At 44.5% G+C, this 24,080-nt stretch overlaps 1 long non-coding RNA gene across 1 annotated transcript; it reads right to left on the minus strand.

Moving 5' to 3' along the window:
* Positions 1 to 683: 683 nt before the first annotated feature.
* LOC102445696 (uncharacterized) lies at positions 684 to 18,935 on the minus strand. Its single transcript, XR_332857.5, has 3 exons — positions 18,660 to 18,935; positions 3,354 to 3,489; positions 684 to 2,466 (listed from the first exon to the last, which is right to left on the minus strand). It is a non-coding gene; the product is annotated as an uncharacterized LOC102445696 (long non-coding RNA).
* Between the last annotated feature and the right edge of the window lie 5,145 nt (positions 18,936 to 24,080).

The raw sequence follows: 24,080 nt of genomic DNA on the forward strand, positions 1-24,080 counted from the left end.
CCCCTCCAGGGTCCCTAGTGTTGGTCACTGTCGGCAGACAGGCTACTGGGCTAGATGGACCTTTGGTCTGACCCAGTACGGACATTCTAAGCTCAGGACTCAGGGTCGGGGGTCTCAGTGGACCACCTTGATTTTCATGCAAACCTGCTCCTGGGTGGCCAGGCTGGCAGCTCTCCTGCCCTAGACGGTCACTTTCCTGTGCCTAGTGCGGACGTCATGGATGAGGTCCACGATGTCCGCACTAGACCAGGTGGGCGCCCGCCTCTTGCGGACCTGGGCAGGCTCCTGGGAGCCGCCAGCCTGGTCCCAGGAAGAGACGGAGGGCTGGGTGGCAGCGGGTAGCTGGTTCGTGCCGTACCAGGTGCAGGGTCTGCTGGCTGAGTGCTGGCAGGCTTGCACCTGGCACGGGCACTGTAGCCAGCCTGTGCCCCTTTAAGGGCTCCAGGGCCGGGAGGGGAGCAGACAAGTTTCCCTGGTGGTGCCCAGAGTGGCCACCAGGGCAAGCTGGGGAGGGCTAGCCTCCCACTAGTTTGAATTAAGTGGCTACACAGCCCTTAATTCGAACTGCTTAATTCGAACTAGGCATTAGTCCTCGTAGAATGAGGTTTACCTAGTTCGAATTAAGCGCTCCGCTAGTTCAAATTAAGTTCGAACTAGCGGTTTCTATGTGTAGCGCCTATCAAAGTTAATTCGAACTAACAGCTGTTAGTTCGAATTAACTTTGTAGTGTAGACATACCCTAGGTGATTTTACTAGCTCCACCTATAATATACAGTGCATCCTCTATGCCAAATAGAGGTGCTCTTCCATTCCTAATAAATAGCTCAGGCTTCTTTTTCAGTTGGAAAATAATCTTTGGTTGGTTCGTTGGCTGATAGGTTGGTTGTTTTTTTTAAAGAACTGGCCTTTGGGGAAAAACACTAATGAATTTGGTCTATGTTATATGGAAAAGATATTCATGGGAAATGTCTTTCCAAATGGAAATAATTCTCCATTTTCAGCTAACCTTTCTACTCTGCCGTATTCACCTCCCTGATGTTAACATTCTGCAGACTCCAGTTTCTGACTCAATCCACATCAAATTATGAGACAAGCTTTCAGATCAATACTGCTTTATTCTTCAACTATTCAAAACAGCTACCAGCTCTACTGTAGCTCTGTAGAATGCAGAGGGTATGTGTGTCATAGGGCACGAAGAGAAAAAGCAGCTTCATTTGTTAGTTTAAAAATAAAAAGAGAAGAATTCAAAGGAAATTAAATCCTCTCCAAATATGTTCAAGTAACGTTGAAGGCCTTTCTTAAAGCACAAAAATGAAAGAACATGAGTGTTACCATTGCATCCTTGTCATTAAATTAACCTGATGTGCATAAGAATTAACCTGATGTGCGTAAGAACAATGAATAGTCCTATGGCACCTTACAGACTAATAAATATATAGGATTATGAGCTTTCATGGGTAAAAGCATGAGAGTTCTAGCTTTGCGTGTGGATTCTTTGTCTGTCTTGCCTTTCCCCACTTGATATCACTTTACTACAGTATTTTGTTGGATTTTAGTACCTCTGTGGCTAAGGTCAGGGCATGTGACTCTACAAGACTTCTGTTCAAACAAACATAACACTAGCAAGAGGGCACATAACAATTCTGGTTTCATTGGTGTGTTGGGGGAGAGTGTCACATTTCCTAGGCATGCTAGGTTCCTGCAAACCAGGATGAATATATGTGTGAAATCTAATTCAATCCCCAGTTATGAAAATGCCACCATTACAAGCATCTTCGATAGGCTCTAAACCGTGAGAGCCTGGCCTTTTCTAAATGCAGTCACCAAGTCTGCGTCTTCTGGGCAATGGAACGTCTCCTGATTTACAGATGTGCAAGAGAGAGGAGAAACAGCCCATAAGACTAGAGGCCTTGTTATCCACTGCTGTATGCTGTGAGTGCTTCTATCCTTTGAGCTGGGGGTGTAATCTCCAGCTCAAGGATACATACCTATGAGGTGAGCTTTGATGGAGCTACTATCCTAAAAATAGAGACGTGAGCAGTCAGAGGAGTCCACCTGAGTATGTGGCTAGCTCTACCCGGTGTTCATACTACCGCAGCTGTGCTATATTTAGCATGTTAGCTTGATCAGAGCTAGCACGGGTAGGTCTGCTTGAGCTGGAAATAATACCTCCAACTCCCAGAGCAGAGAAACCTCGAGTCATCATTGACACCAAGTGAGTGCCATATGTCCAATATGTTGCTTTTCTGATCTGCTGAGGTGTCATGCTCACTTGGTGCAGGTGTGAGACCCAGCACCCAGGGCAAGGTTGTAGAGAATCAGGCCCGAGAGGGCAGTACGGGATATTGCAATCCACTTCAAATTTCCCCTGTAACTGCAGCAATTCTTCACCTCCCAACCTCCACGCGGTGACATGCACAGGAGAGACGGCTGCCATATTCTACCCCAGAGAGGGAAGAGCAATCACTGGGTATAAAAAGAAGTAGATGGTTAGAATAGATATGCAGCCTGTGAAGGTCCTGGGATGAAAGAGGCAGTCAAAATGTAGGGGCTATTTTTAGAGCGACCTGGCCCAGATTGTTCCAAGTGACTAGTAATTTGGGGGGAAGGCGGGCTTAGAAGGCCCAGATTTTCAAAATGGGCTGAGCACCTCAGACCTGGTAAGCCCACAGGGCTGCTGGAACACAATGCAGTCTAGCCCACCGCTGTCTGGCACCGGACCACTCCTACCTCACGGTGGCAGGGGTGGATTTTCCTGTACCTGCTATGGCAAGGGTGGGCAGTAATTATCACAGGGGGGCCACAATGAATTTCAGTATGTGATCACAGGCCTGCTCCACCCCCTGGAAGGGGTGAGGCTTGGGGTGCAAGGGCAGGACTGGGACTAGCCTCTCCCCCATAGTCTGGGACCAAAGGCTTTGAATTAAAAACACAGCTAAGGGCTCGCGGCTCAAGTCCCCACCACTACTGCATTGCCTGGCGGCCACCTAGGGTTGCAGTAGCTATTTAAAGGGCTCGCGGCTCTGGTCTCTGCCAGGGTAGCACCGCGACCAGGATCTGTTAGCCATTTAAATAGGTTCCTGATGCCTGAGCCACCCCCTGGAAATTCGGTGGCACAGGCAGCAGGATATAAATAGAAAGCAGCCAGACGTAGTCCACAGGCTGGATCAAAGCGTTAGGCGGGCCAGGACCAACCCCCAGGCTGCATCTTGCCCTGTACTACAAAATACTCTTGTTACAGGGTTTTAATGCAGAAGCTGAGAATTGCTTTATGCGAGAAGGAGCCAGAGCTGGTCTGTAAAGCCAGCTTTAAAAGCCCTTTGTTTCTCCGCCACAGTACAGAGGGGACTTACCTGGGGCCGAGGATCTGATGTGTAGATTCTTGGGATTTCCCTGTAGCAAGGACCAAAAAGCCTGTAGTCTGTGGGGGGAAACCCATAGGCTTGGCAGACCCATGATGGTCACTTAGTCATCGGTAAGGAATCCCCGCTGAAAGAAAGAAACTGGTTAGGTGAACGGTTTTCCCCCAGCACCAAGGCTGTATGTGTAGTAGGTACTGTCTACATCCTCCAGGTATGCTGCACTGTTCTCGTCTTGGAAAAGGTGGCTGTTGACAATCATAATATCTCAGAAATGTTATTTTTTATTGCAAGCTCTCCTGCCTTGGAAATCACTAATAAAGGTTCCATTGTGCTCCTGGTGCTGCCGGCTCCAAAATCTCATGCCTGTGGCTTAGTGGTACATGGGATTGTCTCCTGTACCAACGCCCCTCCTCCTACCCCTTGCTTGCCATCCCACAGCCTTTGGAGAGCTGCTCTGAGTCACGGCAGGATTTTTTCTGCATAGTTTGCTCGCTGACGTACAGAAGGGATTTTACCTACTTGGAAAACAATTCCCCGGGGAGCCCTGCTGAAAGCACTCGACAACTTGCCGTCTCTGTGACGTCTCTGTGACGCCAGTGAATGATCTGGGGTTGGTTTTGTTTAAGGGGAACTGGAATCCTGGTTTCCACAGCGATATTTTTTTTTTCAGATGCAAGGAAGAGGTAATACCGGCTACGTCGGGACCAGGAGGACTTGAAATTTGAAACATGTGCAGCATGGGGAGGGCATGGCAAAGAAGTGGCCCAGGATGCATGGCTTAATATTCATTGCTCTTGTTCACATAGGTATTGAAGTCACTTGTGTTAGGGAGCGAGACAGTCTAGTGGTGACATCAGGGGATTGGGAGTCAGGACTCCTGAGTTATAGTTCTGGCTTTGCCATTGACTTGCTCTATGAAAGTCATTCAGGGTCAGGCTGTGAGATCCTTACTCACAGTGACTAGTACTTTACTCACAAGCAGCTCCATTGACTACAGAGGGATTATTCACGCCAGAATGTATTCTTCAACCTCAGAAAGGGGGTCAGAGCCTTATCCTTTACCTCAGTTTACCCATCTTTGAAAAGGTCATGCTCCTTGTGGAAGGGCAAGAGCAGAGCATAGTGTTACTTTATCTGGAGCTTGGGGGCACCAACCGTAACTAAAGTCTCTAGCCAGTCTCAGCTCACAACCTCCTGCTTTCATGGGCCCATAACTTGCCCCAACATCCTCTTCGGATGCCGAGGTTTTCTGATGGGAGTTGATGTATTGACTATTAAAATTTGAGCCATGTCACAGAAGCCCTTTGCTTATTCGCTGCACATTCCCCTGTGTAATGTTTTCTGGGCCAGGTCCTCCACCACTGCAAATAACTGTAGCTCTGCCAAAGTCAGGGGAGCAATGCCTGCTAAGAATCATAGAATACTAGGATTGGAAGGGACCTCGAGAGGTCATCGAGTCCAGTCCCCTGCCCCCATGGCAGGACCCAGTACTGTCTAGACCATTCCTGATAGACATTTATCTAACCTACTCTTAAATGTCTCCAGAGATGGGGATTCCACAACCTCCCTGGGCAATTTATTCCAGTGTTTGACTACCCTGACAGTTAGGAACTTTTTCCTAATGTCCAACCTAATCCTCCCTTGCTGCAGTTTAAGCCCATTGCTTCTTGTTCTATCCTCAGAGGCCAAGATGAACAAGTTTTCTCCCTCCTCCTTATGACACCCTTTTAGATACCTGAAAATGGCTATCATGTCCCCCCTCAATCTTCTCTTTTCTAAACTAAACAAACCCAATTCTTTCAGCCTTCCTTCATAGGTCATGTTCTCTAGACCTTTAATCATTCTTGTTGCTCTTCTCTGGACCCTCTCCAATTTCTCCACATCTTTCTTGAAATGTGGTGCCCAGAACTGGACACAATACTCCAACTGAGGCCTAACCAGCGCAGAGTAGAGCAGAAGAATGACTTCTCATGTCTTGCTCACAACACACCTGTTAATGCATCCCAGAATCATGTTTACTTTTTTTGCAACAGCATCACACTGCTGACTCATATTCAGCTTGTGGTCCACTATAATCCCTAGATCCCTTTCTGCCATACTCCTTCTTAGACAGTCGCTTCCCATTCTGTATGTGGGAAACTGATTGCTCCTTCCTAAGTGGAGCACTTTGCATTTGTCTTTATTAAACTTCATCCTGTTTACCTCAGACCATTTCTCCAATTTGTCCAGATCATTTTGAATTATGACCCTATCCTCCAGAGCAGTCGCAACCCCTCCCAGCTTGGTAACATCTGCAAACTTAATAAGCGTACTTTCTATGCCAATATCTAAATTGTTGATAAAGATATTGAACAAAGTCAGTCCCAAAACAGACCCCTGCGAGACCCCACTAATTATACCTTTCCAGCAGGATTGTGAACCATTAATAACAATTCTCTGAGTACGGTTATCCAGCCAGTTATGCACCCACCTTATAGTAGCCCCATCTAAGTTGTATTTGTCTTGTTTATTGATAAGAATATCATGCAAGACCGTATCAAATGCTTTACTAAATTCTAGGTATAACACATCCACTGCTTCTCCCTTATCCATAAGACTCGTTATCCTATCATAGAAAGCTATCAGATTGGTTTGACATGGACCGTGCCAGGGAGACTGGGAGCTTACATCCTAGGTCTAGCCAAGTAGAATTTACAACACAGACGGTCAGATTCTGGCCCTGTTGCCCCACCCTGGCAGTACACCAGCAATGGAAAGCTGTTTCAGTGAGGATCCCCCGGGTACATGAAAACCCAGGGCTGGGTAACAGCCAGCCTAGCCATCTCTGTGCTATTATGACTTCTTCTCAAGTGGAAAGGGAGAGGCTGCAGGTGTGAGGTAAATGCTCAGGGCTCCAGCTGGGCCAGGGCCAATCTGGCATAGCATAGAACAGGCTGCTCTAGTTTGCTCCAGGGCTCAAAATGGAGGAAGGGCCAAAAGGAATCCCACCTCTAAGAATCTAGCCTGACTCAACAGAGAGCATGGCTCCGTGTACGAGTGCAGCTGGGTGTGACTCTGGGTACTAGTGCTTGGTTCATAAACAGGTGGTCATGCACATTTCATTTTTCCCATCCTGGCCCAAGAATTTTAGTGTGCAAGGCCTAGAACATCCATCTTTGTGTCAGAAGAAGTGGTAACCAATGGCAGGTCCCTTCCTCTTCCACTTTTTCCTCTTGGCCTCTCCCCCTGCATGCACACAGAGAGGCTGGGCAATAAGGGAACTGATGCAGACTGTAGTATCAAGAGGAGGAGGCAGTAGCATTGGTTTTGTTTTAAAAGGAACAGAGAATGTGTTGGAGTCAGTTGAAGCAAGGGCTGAGCCTTGTTTTTGACTGGAATTAGTCTCCCCAGGGACAACTGTCTTTTTTTCCCCTTTTACTATGGATGTTTTTGTTTGTGAGTTAAAAAGTCCCAGGATTTGCAGTCTTTGAAGCATGGTCAGCCTGCCAGATGGAATCAGTCAGGGCCTTTTCAGTCGGAAATCCTGGGAAGATGAAGCAGGATGAAGATAGTATTTTTCTCATTTGCCAGGAAAACCTCTGCCTCACCCCTCACAAGTTCAACTGGAGACCGCGGCAGGCCCCCTCAAGTGGGCAGGATGGAGGCAACAGGAAGCCAAGCAGTGGGCCAGATTCTTCACTGGTGTAATTCAGCGTGGCACCACTGAAGATAACAGCACTACACCAATGTACAGCAGCTGAGGATGTGGCCCAGATATTCCCGGTGGTACATGCTGTAACAATAAGGCAGCAGTGGAGTTTCATCCATTTACACTGGGCCAGAATTTGGCCTCCTCTCTGTCTTGAGGCACTCCTTCTCCTCCCCAGCTGCACCCCACTGCCTGTTCTGAATCAGTCTCCCTCTGCCTACACCACACCTTCCCTCTCTTGAGTCCCTCAAGGATTCCTTTTCAGAGAAGAGTCCTCTTTGTTTCACATCCGTGACTGGGCTGTCACCTCCTTTCCTGGACATCTTCCATTCACTCTCAAGTCAAGAACTCTCAACATCACCTTTCAGCCTAGCTTGCCTTTTCCTCTCCAGAGTCAGCTTTACTAACCGATACTTTTTGCAGATATTCCGATCGCCTCTGCAAAGAGGAAGGGCAAAGGGGAATAACCCCAGCCTAATGCACGGCAATAAACATTTGAAGGAGTGTTTTAAACCACTCACACCCACGGCAGAATTCAGAATGAGCTGCAGGCATTCAGAAAGCAGTATCTATGCCGGACGTGGGCCAACTCAACAAAGAGGTTCAGTGTTGGTGGAAAGAACGTGAATGAGACATGGAGCTATATTGGTAAGGGAATAAACCGGAAAAGTTATAGCTTTAAATAACATTCAAAATGGCCAAATCCTGACAGGGAATAAATGTCTGCAATTCCCAATTATTATTTATATTACACTATTTTTTAAAAAATCCTAAGCAAAATCAGGGGCCCATTGTTCCAGGCACTATATGTACTCCTAATGAGAGGCTGTTTGTGCTTACAGTTTAATTAGTCAAAGGGCAGAAGGGGAAACTGAGGCACTAAATGGTGACACAGCTCACAGCACGCCATTAGCAGGGCTGGGAACAGAATGCAGGTGTCTTCTATTCTATACCAGGGCTTATCCAGAGACCACACTGCTCCTCTAAGGCCAGCAGCAGTTTGACTGAGTAACCAAGCAGTTATGATATCACTGAGGCAAAATATGGTAAGAAGATTCAGAAAGAGCTGGGGTTTTAAATTACTAAAAAACACAAAGGCGGGAGATTTGAAATCCAGCTTCCAGTGGATGGAATTTCAGGAACAAAAATGGAAGCCAACCAGGTGACAGCTATGCTGAAAAATCAGGCTGATAATCTACATTCGCTGTGATAAAAATTAGCAGGGGCCATTGGCAGCCATCTGCTAAAGCATTCCTTGATTGCCAGGCGGAGTACAGAAGTAATTCTCTCAAACACTGTGCAATTGCAAGGTAATGTAACCCTCTTCCCCTTCCTTTTAATGAAGCAGGTGCTGCTTATGGTGGCGGCGGGGGAAAGGGCACCATACCAGATGAGAAGGACCACTGCTGTGTCCTCATGCAAGAGTTCCCATGTCCTTATGCAGAGAAGTAGGGTCTTAAACACAAGAGAGGACTAGAGCTATCATGAGTATGATATGGAAACCTGAAGCAAGTTCTCTGCCCCCAAGCAATTCCCCTAGAAAGACTTCTTCTGCAGTGGGGGTTGAGATCACCAGGTCCCGTCTCTCAAATCAGGAGCTGCTAAAACCTTCTTAACAGGGCGATGAGTTAAGATTCAGTCAGTCTCTCTTCCCACACCTGTCTGACCATAAGGGTCACCTAAACCCCTAAGAGAACTGTGGCATAGGGATAGTGGGGGCCAGTCACCTCTATTTATGAATGTCTCCCCCCTGAAAGCCCATCATCTACACCAGAGGGTGGATGAGTCCCCCACAGTGCTTCTGTAGAGCAGCACTGCCCTCCTGTGGCTAAACGGAGTTGCAGCCAGCTGAGGCTCCCAAAGGATAAAAGTCACCTGTTCCCTTCCCAGATAAGAGTCAAGGTCAGCGGTGACCCTACTCCTCTGCGCTCACACTCCTCTGGAGTGAGGGACTTGCTGTCATAATGGCAATGGGAAAATTATTACGCATCAGGAATGTCTTTTTAAATGTCCTGTCTCTCATGCCTAGGATACTTATCCGTTGAACAGCACTAATCTCCCTTTTGCTACCAATATCTCATGTTTCTGGGCCAAGAGATTCCTCTCAAATTCCACCTTCCTTGTTGCTGTCTTGCAAATACACTTGTTGGGTCACCCCCTGCGCTTGTCTTTGGGCTTATCTTGTAAAGCCTCATCCCCATTCTGAAGGTAGAAGAAGGCTCAAAGCAGTCTCCTGGGAAGCTGTCAACATGGCCCAGGGCTGGCCAAAACATCTTGGAAAGACAACCTGTACGGAGGCATGGGAAGGATGGAACTAGGAAAACAATCCTGTTTACAAGCCAAAAAGTAACAGAATGTAGCAGAGTCCAAGGTCCAGTGTGTTTTTCTTCGAAGTCACTTAGACTTGGCTACCCGACTGCTCTAAAGTAAACAATGGAGAGAGACACAAAGCAAGTGGGCAGACTTCACGGAGGTTATAAAAATATCATTTGTATAATTAGTTTGAGTCAAAACGCATGACTCTCTGGTTGGAAGCGAGACTTGTTTTTTCTCTTATTTCTTTTTTTCCTCTGTCTTCCCCAACCTCCCAGTAAAAATCTAGTTAAATAAGAGCCCTGGGATATTAGAAAGTTGTTGCCATATTGTTGCAAAAGCAAAACAACAAGAAGAACAAAAATGGTCAGAAAGAGGATAAGGTTTTGGCTTTGTATTGAATGTTTTCCTGGGTGCATATGTGCCATTCTCACCCTCTCTCTCCCACCTGGTATTTTTCTTCACTTCCTATCTCAAACTAATATGAGATGTTGCTATGGGTTGTTATGTATTCCCCCACTTTCAAGAGGCAGCTGTGTGTAAGAACAAAGAGAATCCTTCATAATTTATATATCACTTTACTAACTTTAGCTTCAATTCCAAGCTCTGCCACAGACTTCATTGTGACCATGGGTGAGTCACTTATGGCACATCTACACAGCAGCATTATTTCAGAATAACTGACATTATTTAGAAATAACATAGTGTGCCTCCATACAGTAAGCCATTATTTTGAAATAATTTTGAGCTGGAGGACTTCTTAATCTGACTCCTGTAACCCCCATTTCACGAGGAGCAAGGGAAGTCAGAGGAAGTGTGCTCTTTCTTCAACTTCATGCTGTGTAGACAGCACCAAAAGCTGTATTCAGATATTTCAACTTCAGCTATGCAATTGATGTAGCTGAAGTTACATATCTTAATTGTCATTTTTTCCTTGCAGTGTTGACTTGTCCTTAGTCTCTGTCTAAGGGGAATTGCGATGCCATGGAGATAAAAGTACACCCTTTGTTCCCATCTTTGTTATGATCATTTAATCCATGAGCTCTACAAGGTAGGGTATTGTATCTTACTATGTGTATGAACAGTGTGTGGCAGCATGGGGCCCTGATCTCAGATGCAGCTGTTACACATACACAGATACATACACACTTGGTAAAATGCTTTGCAGTCTTTCAGGATGGAAAGCACCAAGATTGCAAACCTAATTGTTCCAAAACCATAGGTCAAACCCTTAAACATGATGAGGTTTATAAACAAAAACAATAATCTGGAGGGGTTCTTTTTAATTTTCTTCTGGATTTGGAGCCCGCAGAGTTCCCATTTTCAAACTTTTCTCTGCAACAAAATGGGCTAGAAACTTACTTTAAAAGAATAAATAAATAAAATTCTCACATAATCACATGAATCAAACAGTTAGAGCTTATATAAAATCACATGATTTTCAATAAAATAGTGAGAGCTATAGTATGAATGTGAGATGATCACTTTCTCTTGCCCTGCATTATCATGGATTTTATGCCAGATCACATGTGTATGAGCTAAGATTAGTTAGCAGTTCCATCCCAGGCAATCCAGAAGAGAAACAGCTGATCTGAGGCGCAATACGCATGAATTCCAATGAATTCACTCTCCGTTTTCGATGGCCTACTGCTGACACCACAGAACAGGTCATGATGAACTGCTCAGTCGCAGTTGCAATTATGACGATAGCTTTGGGCAGCAATTATGTTAAGTGTGAAGAAGATTAGCCCTCCATCCAGTTCTGGTGCTCTTTTGAAACCTCCCTTTCTTCAGCCCTTCACTGTTTAGGGGGAAAAAATTATCTTTACCATCGATATGTTACCCTACTCCTGCAGTCACAGTGGCTAAAATTCTTCTTTCTTGTTTAGTACTAGAGAATAGAGATCACCCCTACCAAAATACCACTGGGAAACACACTTTTCTGTAGTGCTATCTAGTAAGAAGGCCTGACAAAAGAGAGAAACATCACTCATGATGCTAGCAACTGGGCAGACACATATATCTCTTTGCTGCCCTCTAGAGAGGAAATCGGGTACAGCCAATGAGGCGAGAGACTGGCTCAAAGCGTTCAAATAACAGGCAGCTTAGCCAGTCTCAGAGGCGCTGATCCAAGGAAAACATGAAATAAAAGTCAATGGATCTAAGTGGAAAATGTTATAGCAGTTAAATAGGCTGTTCCAATAATACCACCTTTACCCACAGGTATGTTTGAAGGAGCGAGGGGGTGCAAAGGAGAGAGAGAGCTCTGTATTGAAGACTGAGGCAAAGTTTTTGTGCATAAATCCCACCCATCACCACAGCAGCCATAAAGCTGCCCAGATTATAGAGCCCTGAGGCTCAAGGAGGAGCAATGTTCCCTCCAACTTGTTCCATCCATGAGTGGAATAAACTTTGTTATTTGCACCAAGGTTGGTCCTGCTTTGAGCAGAGTCTTGGACTAGATGACCTCCTGAGGTCTCTTCCAGCCTTAATCTTCTATGCGTCTATGGGCTGCATGGCTCATTACACACCCCAGATCAGCTTCCACATAAGATCTTGTGTAGATTATTGTCACAGGGCAAGGAATAGTGACATCAATTCATTGCAAGGTCATCATCCCAGTCGATCCACTCTGCTGTACACCTTTCACTTGAAGACACCCTTCCCAACCTGCCAAGGTATGACCCAAACCACTGAGTTGGGACAAGTGATAGAAATGAGTAAAACCTCAGTGTTGTGACACACAACTGACAGATTAGAAAGATCTGTTTCCGAATAAGAATAAAAGCTGTTTTTAATGCTCTTTCACTGTGTAAATCAATTACACCAGTTTTGCAGTCTGTAATAGCCTCCCCCATACAATGAACCTGTTATAAGCTTCAACCAGTTCAATTGCTCCCCCCTAAGTGACTCTGGGGCACCATCTCATATTTTAGTGGGGGGACAGACCTATGCATGCTGATAGTGGTGTGAGGGATGCAAAGTGAGGACAAGTATCAGAGGGGTAGCCGTGTTAGTCTGAATCCGCAAAAATGACAAGGAGTCCTGTGACACCTTATAGAGTACGTCTACACTAGCCCCCTAGTTTGAACTAGGGAGGCTAATGAGGGTGACCGAAATTTCAAATGAAACGCGGGATTTAAATATCCCACACTTCATTAGCAGGTTCCTGGCCAGTCGCCATTTTGGAAATTGACTAGCCCAGAATAACTGCCCGCGTCTACACATGGCAGAGAAGGGCAATTCCGAAATAAACCCGTTACTTCAAATTACCATTTATTTTGGAATCGCCCTTCACTGCTGCGTGTAGACGTGGGCAGTTATTCCGGGCTAGTCATTAGCCTCCCTAGTTCAAACTGGGGGCTACTGTAGATGTACCAATAGACTAACAGATTTATTGGTGCATAAGCTTTCGTGGGCAAAGACCCACTTCATCAGCTGCATGTCATCTGATGAAGTGGGTCTTTGCCCACAAAAACTTATGTGCCAATAAATCTGTTAGTCTATAAGTTGCCACAGAACTCCCTGTCACTTTTGGAAAGTAAGGACAGCAGCCTCAACAGTGTTACTGAGCATGCTCAGTACAAGCCAAACAGCAAATTGGCAGGGGACCCTGTCCACCCTCAAATACACTCATCAACATAAGGGGCTACTGAGTCACTGGAAAACTCTAGTTTTTTGGCAGATAACTTAGCAATTAGCTAACAGGGCACTGTTTCCAATCCCAAAATAAAAGAAAGAAAATTAAATAAATGCTTAATAGCCAGGATGGGTAGGAATGGTGTCCCTCACTTTTGTCTGTGAGGGGCTAGAAATGGATGACAGGAAAGGGATCACGTGAGGATTACCTGTTCTGTTCACTCCCTCTGAGGCACCTGACATTGGCCACTATTGGAAGGCAAGATACTGGGCTAGATGGACCTTTGGTCTTACCCTATATGGCCATTCTTAGTTATTGTGTTTTACTGTTAGATCCACTTTGCTCTAATATTAACATATTCTGACATCTTGTGGCAAGTCATTTAAGAGATACCAGTTAGGCTTAAAATTTTAATGTATATTCTTATTGTCCTGGGCCCTTCCCCATGGCTTGTGAATATGAATATGCATATCTGAAAGACTCTTTAGACAAAATGCATCATATAACATATCATTTTTAAAGTTACAGTCTGCTGAATGTGTATATTCTATTCTTGTATGTGTGTCTTTCTTGCACGTAAAGTTAGACATATGAAAAGTGGATCTGTTTTTAATTCGAATTGAGCTAATGAGGGCCACTACTGATATTCCATAAACTTAATGGCCCAGTGCTCAAGATAACAATCTGTAAATGGTTTTGTTTTTCCTGTAAGTCTGAGTTGTGGTTGGTCATGCCAGGATATGCGGCTAGGCCATCTGCTGCTGGAACCCATTTTGGATCTTGTACTTTTCCACTCAAGGTTTGAGAAAAGTCTGAACTGATCACAAAGAATTCCTGCCTTGGGCAAATGTGATATAAAAGCAGGAAACCAAACAATAGCAGTAGTGGCCAGATGCCAGGAAACCAGATCCCTACTTAACACCCAAGATGCCTGCTGGAAACATCTAAGACTGAATGGGGGAAGGATTGAGCCTGAGCTAGGAAGCTTCCAAGATTAATGAGATGATTAGAACAACTGTTAGGGTAAGAATTTGCATGTAACAAGTTTCTTAGTATATTAGGATTAGATGGTGTGTTTTGTTTATTTTGGAGTAGTAACTTACTTTAATCTGTCTGTTTTCACTTGCAGTTAAATCCTATTGTTTATACTTAATAAAATGCTTTTGTTTATTATCAAGCAGAGTGTAAATAATTGTTACCTGGGGTGGTGGTGGGGTGGGAGAGGAAATCCCTGTTCATATCTCTCTTTCATTGATCAAAAGGGCAAACTTATAAGCTTTCTCTATGTGAAACTTTTATACAGAGTAAGATGGATTTATCTGAAGTTTTGGTCCTCTTTGAGGCTGTGTTCCTGGGTGCTGTCCATGGCCTTCTAGCTGAGCCCTCCCAGAGCTGCCCTAGTTCAGTGTCTCTGTTGCTCAGCTGGGGGACTGTTACCCCATCTCTGTGAGTTGGCTGAGGGAGACTAGAGCTTCTGGGGCAGCAGGATAGGGTGTTGGGGTGCCCCAGCGGGCAGGTTGACAAACTCAGTGGCATGACCAGCACACTGGGTGACAGACCCAGGGAGAAGCCTATGGTCCAACCTGTCACACTTTCTTTCTCTGCAGAATTAGTAACAAAGTGAGACACTGTGAGGACTCCTCGGCTCTATCTCATCTCTGGGAGGGGAGTCCAGCCTAATGACTTACAGTGGGGGCAGATACATCTGGGTTCTGTATAAGAACATAAGAACGGCCATACTCGGTCAGATCAAAGGTCCATCTAGCCCAGTAGCCTGTCTTCCAAACAGTGGCCAAAGCCAGATGCTGCAGAGGGAATGAATAGAACAGAGAAAAGGGGCAGGCAAGATATGGCCCATGGGCCACATCTGGCCTGCCAAGATGTTTCATCTGGTTTGTGGCCTGCCCCTGCAGCAGAGATCAGTGCTGTTAAAAGCAGCTGACTGTTCCCCAAGGCTCTCTGTGCTGCAGGGAGGGGGAAAGGCTTCACACACTACCCCCACCTGCAGCAGAATCTCTCTGCTCCCATTGGCTGTCTTCTATTCTCCCCCTCTCCCCGCAGTGCAGAGAGACACATAGAATAGAGCAGTCCGGAACTGCTGGCAGGCAGGGAAGCCTGCCTGAGAGTGCTGCTGGCCGGGAGCTGCTTATATAAGGGCCGCCTGGCCAGAGCCTGCCTCTGGCACCCTATTCCCTCCCATACCTCAGCTCCCTCCCAGACCCTGCACTCCCTCCTACCCTCTCCCCCAGGCCAGAATCTTCTCCTGCACCCATACCCACTCTAGGATCCTGCACTCCAATCCCCTGCCTCAGGTCATAATCCCCTCCTTCACCCAAACACTCTCGGACCCCACACCCTCTCCTGCACCCAATCCCCTATCCTGAGCTCCCTCCTGCCCCCAACCTCCATCCCAGACCCCGCAACTCCTCCATAGAAAAGTACAGTCCTTGACCACTTACCAAAATCTTGGAGTGCCCCCACCATCAAAAATTATTGGCCATCCCTAATTTAGATATGACCAGATAAAACCACATGATGATGGCAGATATAGAAAAACTTCCAATGGACAGATAAGAGGTATGTATGAGTCAATGTCTGTGAATGAGCCTGCGCTTATGTTAAGGAGAATGTGTTTGGGGGTGACACAGTACACACATGCAAAGGATGAATATATCAAGCTGAGTACGTGTGTGGATAACAGAACAAGTAGCTGAAGGAGATGTGTGGCTATGTGAACAAATGAATGTGTCCATGGGTGACGCTACAGGAATGAGTGTGGACTATATTCAGTGGTATAAATTCCACATAGGGAAAAATGTGGACCTTGGTTATAGCCACGAAACCAGATTGATCTGCTGTGGTTCCACACAGTACAACTGGATGTGATGGTATAGACTAGAGTGTGAAACCTCCAGAATTGTAATGTAAGTGGTCGGGCTGTGTAACTTGCACAGCTATGATGTTCAGTGAGTGTGCAAAAAAAGAGATACTTTAAACAAGTGAGCAGAATAGGAGGCATAGCAAGTAAAGCCACTGACAGCAGGGCTTACGGTGAGTAAAGGAGAAGGGGAGCAAAGCTATAAGCTTTGTCTTACATGCAGCAGGTAGATACTTTTCTTGTTTCATCTCTCCTCTTCTGTTCTCATAGCAATGAAGCTACACTGGTTTTGAATGCTAGGTTCTCCCGCTGAACCTCGAATTAGTGCAAGCTCCCATTTAAGCCACTGTCCTAACCCACTGTTTCTCAACCAGTGGTACGAGTACCCTTGGGGGTACTCGAGAGAAATCTGGGATGTACGTCAATACAACTGAAATTTGGAGAAAACTTTAAGTTTACAGTGCTTGATTATTTTTGTACTTTTTACACCCAAAAATTTCATCACCTACCTGGCTACAATTAAGTTGTTTAAACAAATGTGTTGTAATGGTAGAAAAAATGTGTGTGTGTCTAAAAAATGTAGGTACTGGGGTACTTATGTATTTTTTTTAAAATGGGGCTACTTTACTTTATTTAAAAAAGGTTGAGAAACACTGTCCTAACCAACATGAATCTTACAACACATAATTGCTTGCAGCAGAGCCAAAGTTTGTCCAGAATGCTTGGGAGGCCAAATGTATGCCCAGAGTTCATTTTGAGGGGGATGTTTCAATCCCAGTCTAAATGTTGCAGCTAGCCCCTCTGTGATGGGCTGATCCAAAGTTATTATGACATGTATTATGGTAGTGCCCAAAGGTTCCCACTTACATTGGATCCTCACTGTGTTATGCTGTGTAGAAACATACTGGCTGCATCTAGACTGGCAAGTTTTTTCCGCAAAAGCTCCTGCTTTTGCAGAAAAATTTGCTTGCTGTCTACACTGGCCGCTTGAATTTCCGCAAGAACTCTGACTTCCTACTGTCTGAAATCAGTGCTTCTTGCAGAAATACTATGCTGCTCCTGTTCAGGCAAAAGTCCTTTTGCACAAAGCTTTTGCGCAAAATGGCCAGTGTAGACAGCTCAGATTTGTTTTGCGCAAAAAAGCCCCGATCGCGAAAATGGCAATCGGGGCTTTTTTGTGCAAAAGCGCAACTAGATTGGCACGGACGCTTTTCCACAAAAGCACTTTTTACGGAAAAGCGTCCGTGCCAATCTAGACGCTCTTTTCCGCAAATGCTTTTAACGGAAAACTTTTCCGTTAAAAGCATTTGTGGAAAATCATGCCAGTCTAGACATAGCCACTGTGACTGTAGTTGCTGGAGGGGTCTCATTGAGATTGCTCAACCAGGGCAAACTGCAAAGAATGGGGCAGACAACCCGCCCTCCCCTTCCCCTGAACTGGTGGTTTATTCTAATTTTTAGATTCACCAACCCAACAAGAAAACAACTTCTACCAAACCTAACTGGTTACCCAGAAGCTGAAAATACAGCTCCCTTAAAGCAATCCTGCCCTGGGTTTCCACCCAGTCAGCTAAGTCAAATATGGTGGGAATCATTTAAAGCATATATAAAGTTCCACCAATCCCAAGCAGTCAGACATATTACCCACCAGATCAATGAATGGTCCAAATTTTACCAGAATTCATGCTTACAGCCAATTCTTATCAACTAATCTATAATTTATTAGAAAAGAGAGAGAGAGAGTTACTGTGATTAAAGATCATTTTATGTACAAATATGAGGGAAATTCTTAGATCATTTTCATAGTAGAGAGGGTGAGCTGCTGATTTGCAAAAAGTTCTTCCAGAATCAGTTTCATAAATTGCTACCCAATACATAGTCCATGTGCAGCATCTGTTTACATTTTACCATGAGAAGTAGCAGGTGTGATGGGATGTGGGACCATGGGACTGCTGTGTCCCCTTAACTCTCTCCAGCCTGGGCTGTCTCTTGCAATGCCTTGCGAGTGACCAACAGCAACCCCTTCAGGCACCTAGCACAGCTGCATGTGGAGCCCATCACCCAGACAGACTGCATGAATGCTCCAAGAGCCACTCATAAATCTCTCAGGCCAGGTCTATGCTAGATTCAGCAGCTAGACTTCAGATACGCAACCCTAGCTAAGTAGGATTACCTTAAGCAGAGCTAGGTGGCATCCCCACAATGGGAGGTTGACGGGAACTGCTCCTGTTGGCTTCCCTCATTCCTGGCAAGAGAAAGAGTACTGGATGCCAGAAGAGGTGGCCTCTGAGTTTGCTTCAGCAATTTTAAGTAGACTCACAAAATTGAACGGAGATCGATTGCAGTGTCGATCTTCTGCGGAGTGAAGACATGGCCTCAGAGTAAAGCATCAGCTAAATCCTACTGGCTCTCAGTACTGCACCACAGGAATATACTATCTAATTTACTAATTGGCTGACTAATTCATCAATAAAAAATGGACATACACCAGCTTTTGTGCTGATTTGCCACGTCACACAAACTAACTGGTAAAGATAAAGCGGAAAATAAGTTTATTGACTACAAAGATGGAATTTAAATGACTATCAGTGTCAGGCAAATAGGAAAGGAAAGGAAAGGAAAGGAAAGGAAAGGAAAGGAAAGGAAAGGAAAGGAAAGGAAAGGAAAGGAAAGGAAAGGAAGCAGTTTAAACTCTCAGCACTATGAACTGGGCAACAACTAGGTTAAGCAGTTTTTCTCACCCCACTGGATACTGCAGTCCATAGTAACAGATTTCACCTTTGAAATTTGGGCCAGTTCCCTTTGCTGGAGTCTTTAGACTAGTGTCCTTGTTGCTTGCAGCATGGTGGGCAGGAGAAAGGCCAAGCAAAGACCTTTGTGTTTGGTTTTTATACCTTCAGTTCATGTGCTTGGGAAGATCATGTCTGGGGGCACTGCTGAGTTACCAGACAAAGTTGAGCAATTCTCCTGGCGTAGCCTCATGAAGGTGAGTCATTGCATTTTAGCACCCTTGCTGGACAATGGCCATCATTGCCCCACCCCAGCATTGGTTACTCTCCTTGCTGTTTTCTCTGGGAAGCTAATATCCAGCTGATTCCCCAATTTACAGCACGTTTTAGTGACAGGCATGCAACACAAACTCATAAGTTCATCTGGCTAGCAAAATGATTTCAGCACATCATAACCTTTCCCCTTATACTTTCCAAGGCTCGCTTTATATGTAAAATCACAATAATATAAAAATAAGGAATATGGGGGTTACGGGGAGCTCCCCGTAGGTGCAGAGTGTCACAGCAGGGTAATCCGGTCTGGAGCTGGAGACCTCAGTATTGTGATTTAAACTTCCCCTGACCAAGCTTAAGCAGATCTGAGACGAAACAAGGATCAGGTCCCAAAGCTCTTTTATAGCTCTCTGGCAGGTTATGATAGCAAATAGCACAGTGGACATTTCTTGGGTGAAGAATAGGTAATATACATGGTTGCTTTGAAGTCAATTCCTATTTCCTATGTATACACAGGTAATTAGTTGCACTGATTAGCATAAAAAATTTACAATTCAAAGGTTTGCAGATAGTTTACTACAAACCTCAAAGAGAAATAAAGACAATGATCCCATTACACTCAAGTTTCATCTAATAGTTAATATTGCCTTTGGATTTCTGAATCAATGGAATATAGTAATACAGACAGGAACCAAAGTTTAAGCATTTATTGCTCATTAGAACACATTATTAAACTCCTAACAGATACAATTAGTATTTACTTTTAATTCTCTAGCAATATAGGTTTGCATTTCAAAGGATTTAGCCAGCTTACATGGCTTAGATAACTGTCTACAAGAAATGGCCCTGTTTACCATGGTAATATTTCTCTAATATATTTTTAAAGGTTGATCTTGAGTCACTTAGCCTGCTGCTTGTTTAACCCTCACTGGCTTAGTGTCAGCATATATTAGAAGACAGTCCCTGCCCCAAATCATTTATACTCTAAAGAGAAAAGACAGATACAAAGGAGGAGAGGAAAGGGCAGAAGAAAGTGAAGTGACTTTCTCAAAAAGACATGGCAGACCTGGAAATAGAATGCAGGTCCCCTGAGTTTTTCCCCATTGGGGCATGCTGCTAAGAGCCCAGCAGTTCTGAATCTTTAAAAAGGCCAGATCTGGCTCTGAGATCAGATTCTGATCTCTCTTATGCTGACTTCAATGGAATGACTCGGGATGTATGCAGTTGCAACAGGAGTCCACATCTAGCTACTTTCTGCCATCAGCCCTACTCAGGTTTTGATGACCTTTGAGATAGACTTACTCTGTGTTTAGATATTATTTACCCAGAATTCTGTGCGCCCTCAGTTTGAAAGTACTGCCAAATGTTGGGGGGGTGGGAGTTTCTGATCAGAATAAACATTCTCATCACATGCACAGAACTGTGCAATGGATGATTTTAACCGGGGAGGGAGAAGGGGTTCTCATCACTTTTTGGTGGTGGTGGGCTTGGTTATAATTGTTATTCACACTTCTTACCACCTCCATTTCTGCAGTTGAGGAGGGCAGACTATTACATTTCTAAGGGAAAAAATAAGGGCAGGGGCCTCTGATCTCCTCCAGTTCACATATAGACAGAAAAATTCAACCATATACAGATGTGATCTTGTAAAAACAGCCTTGTTAACAGCGAACCAGTTAAATAGACAAACTAAACAAAATACAGTTAGGCCTCCTTTGGCCAGGCTAACATATGGTATTTGTCAGCCAGTCTTGTTCCTGTCTGGGGTCTGGCAGGAGACAGGTGGCTGATTCCAACATGGAGAGAACTCTTGGAAAGTCAGCATGCTGAGCAAACTGTAGGAGTGGGCTAGCTGGGAACATAACAGCTCACAAAGGTCTGGATTTTACAGCATTTCTTCCACATTGTTCAGTGCAGCACTAGGTTACAGTGGCTCTGGCTTTGATGAATTTATGGTTCACTCTGTTCCCTGTGGTATTATATCTGTAATTTCTCATTTGCTAAGTGTACACACAGTTCTATGGAAAACCTCTCTTTCCAAATGGTCAACAAAGGTGTGTGGAGCATTCTGTTAACTTTGGAACAAAGAGATTCTCATAAAGATAAATCACACCAACCAGCTGTAGATAAGTGGCAGACTATTCTGCTGCCTATCCACTGTGACATAAACTGAAGATGGCTGCCATGGTGTAATTTTAAGATAATCATTTGAATACCAAGATGCAATATCTCCCCACCTCCCCAAAAGAAATATTTGATTAACATAACTGTTATTAAGTAAAAAACTATTCTCCAATTCTGGCTTTGCCCAGGGATTGCTCTCCTCTAAAGCACAGGCCTTGCTACTCTGTGTTACAGTTAAAATGATGAGGAGGTCGTTTAATTCATCTTGAAATAAGTATGGGTTTTGGTATAGTGGAACTGGAAAATTCATTGCAACATGGTGCATGTGAAACAGATGTCCCAACGCAATCAGTTACTGATGTGGAAAAGGAAGCTGATACAGAATGATCTGTTTATTCCAACAACAGAAAAGTCTTGAGAATGGAAGAGCTGAATGTTTCGTTCACACGTTCTGGATCTGAAATTCTTGGACTTTCTGCTGATTCATCAAATGAATGATCCTAGCATCTGAAAGGCCAAAAGCTGCTAATTGTAACTGCGGCATGTAAGACATGGTTTTCACATGTCTGCTCTGTTTGATACTGGTCCTCTTTCAGCAGGGAATCTCATTCATTGCTTGCAGCATAGGTACGTAAAGCACTGCAAATCAGGTATCCACATCCACAGATATGGATGCGGATATCTGCAGTTCATTTTTGTTGATACAGATGCGGATGAGGATACAAAATGGATTTAAATGTAGCTATTCTTCTATAAAGGAATTTCACAAGCCAATTACAGAAAGTGCAGAATTGACCTTCATATTCAAATTTGACACTGTTTCCCTTGGCTTGAACAAAGACTTTAACTGGATGTCATATTATATAGACAGCCTTCCCTGCATTTAACTTCTAGATCACTCAGTTAGCCTCCTTAGCACCTGTACTACAATTCACATGTACCTTTTTTCTTCCCTTCTTTTTCTGTCATAAATTCTGGGTTCCTGTTATTTCCACTCCAGCTTCCAGCTCATCTGAAGAAGTGGGTTTTGTCCATGAAAGCTCATGATACTATATAGTTAGTCTGTAACGTTAAAAACAATGAGTAGTCCTGTGGCACCTGAGAGACTAACACAGCTACCCCTCTGAGACTTTTTGACATTTCCTTTGCAATCTTGTACCTTTTTGTATGAATATTCAGCACTAGGGATTCCCAGGGCTGCAATTTCCACAGCCTTTTTGCCTGTGAGATATGGCTCAGACAATAGGCACTTCTGTATCCCCTCATTCCAAGGGCTGAAGACCAGCTTGTCACACAAAGTGTCTGCCAGCATCAGACACACTGTGACAGCCCCACTCTTTTTGGTTTCTATTATGAAACAGATAGCTTGCCCTCATCATCAGTGTTGGAACATATTTTATTGTGCACAATCTTTGCGTACATTAGGTTCGAGGTCTGTCTAGTCCCATCATGCGCAGGGGAGTGGTTATAATCCATTGCTCCAGTGTGGCATTTGTGCCTGCATAGTGTTCAGTGTTCTGTTGCTTGTTCCCCAGAAATCCTGTGACAGCTGTTTGGCCTAGAAGATAATGAAGGGGTTAATTAATGCATCCAGATGAGCCATCAGTCCATATGAGTTCAGCAACCCCTGAAAGGAACTCAGCAGAACCCTATTTTCAAGAACTGATGTACCCACAGTGACCTATGCTGGTAACTTTAGAAGACAACACACATCCGTTTAGTGGCCAATAAATTCTATGGAGTGCTGCACAGATAGCATCGTTTGTCCTCCAGTCTGCAAGGTGGAATCAAGAGATGCCAGCTCCTGTTCTTGTCCAGCTCCAGGATGCCACTTAGGTAGCACTTCAGTAGAGCCGTGCGAATTGACACTAGCTAAGGATGTGACCCAGTAACTTTAGTGGTGCCCCATAAACACTCAACTTCAACCAATGTGACAGGGTGTGGTTATAGAAGGATCATTCCTGGGTGAGCTGATCATGCCACTGACACCTCCTTTTTGCACTCTGGGGCTCCCTGACCTGGGTCCCCAGCCCTCTTTGGAATGTGTCGTGCCAATAGCTATGAATGGGACACATCCAGCCTTCTTAATAAGCTTCCTTAACAAGGGACCTACAATTGACAGATAACTGTTTTTGCTGTTATATATATCTTGGATCCTGTGTTTCCACTCCAACTCATCTGATGAAGTGGGTTTTAGCCACAAAAGCTCATGGTCCTAGACATTTATCAGGAATGATCTAGACGGTGCTTGGTCCTGCCGGGAGGGCAGGGGACTGGACTCTCGAGGTCCCTTTCTGTTCTAATGTTCTATGACTCTATCCTATGCCTTTGATCCTATACCTCTGTTTGTCTCTAAGGTGCCACAGGACTACTTGTTGTTTTTTAGAATAATCATATGCATATATGGGCCTGCGTTTCAAAGCAGCCACGCATTTTTGTAGACGTGGAATTATATCTGCAATTAATACTGCCCACAGTGTTCCACCTGTAGTGCATTGATGCTTTTTCCAGGTTCTTCAATATAGACAGACAATTATGGGTGTAAAGATTTCCATGGCAAAAATCTAGCTTAAAACTTAGAAACACATTGTGCTGAATCCTCTTTGGCATGGTTTATGAGGTACTTGAAACAAACTGCTCTTTTGTAAAAAGATGTGCAGTTCCCCCTTAAGCTAGTGGACTGAGTTCTCAAAGTGAGGTATAAGCAAATGCATACACATATTTGCATGCGCCCTCACCCTCAGATAACTGTGAATTTACATCAAGTATTTGCACAAGAACACGGCCAGACAAGTACAAAGACTTGATTTTTACTCACAGATAGAAGCAGTTGAGCATGAAAGTACATAAATACATAAACATGCCCACTTCACATTGAAAAACTGGCCCCGTATGTGAGTAAATGTTAAACACAATAAAAATAACAGGACAAAGATGGGCAATAGAATTAAAAACTACAGCCATCTGGGTTCTTCTAACCAATAACATCAAGGGATTGCTTAGATAATACACTGATGGTTTTTTAATTAGCTGTAACCACTGAGGAGAAAGATCCAGGCATCACTAAAGGCAG

The sequence above is a fragment of the Pelodiscus sinensis genome, chromosome 5 (genome assembly GCF_052426305.1).
Source record: "Pelodiscus sinensis isolate ZL-2025 chromosome 5, ASM5242630v1, whole genome shotgun sequence".
NCBI lineage: Eukaryota > Metazoa > Chordata > Testudines > Trionychidae > Pelodiscus > Pelodiscus sinensis.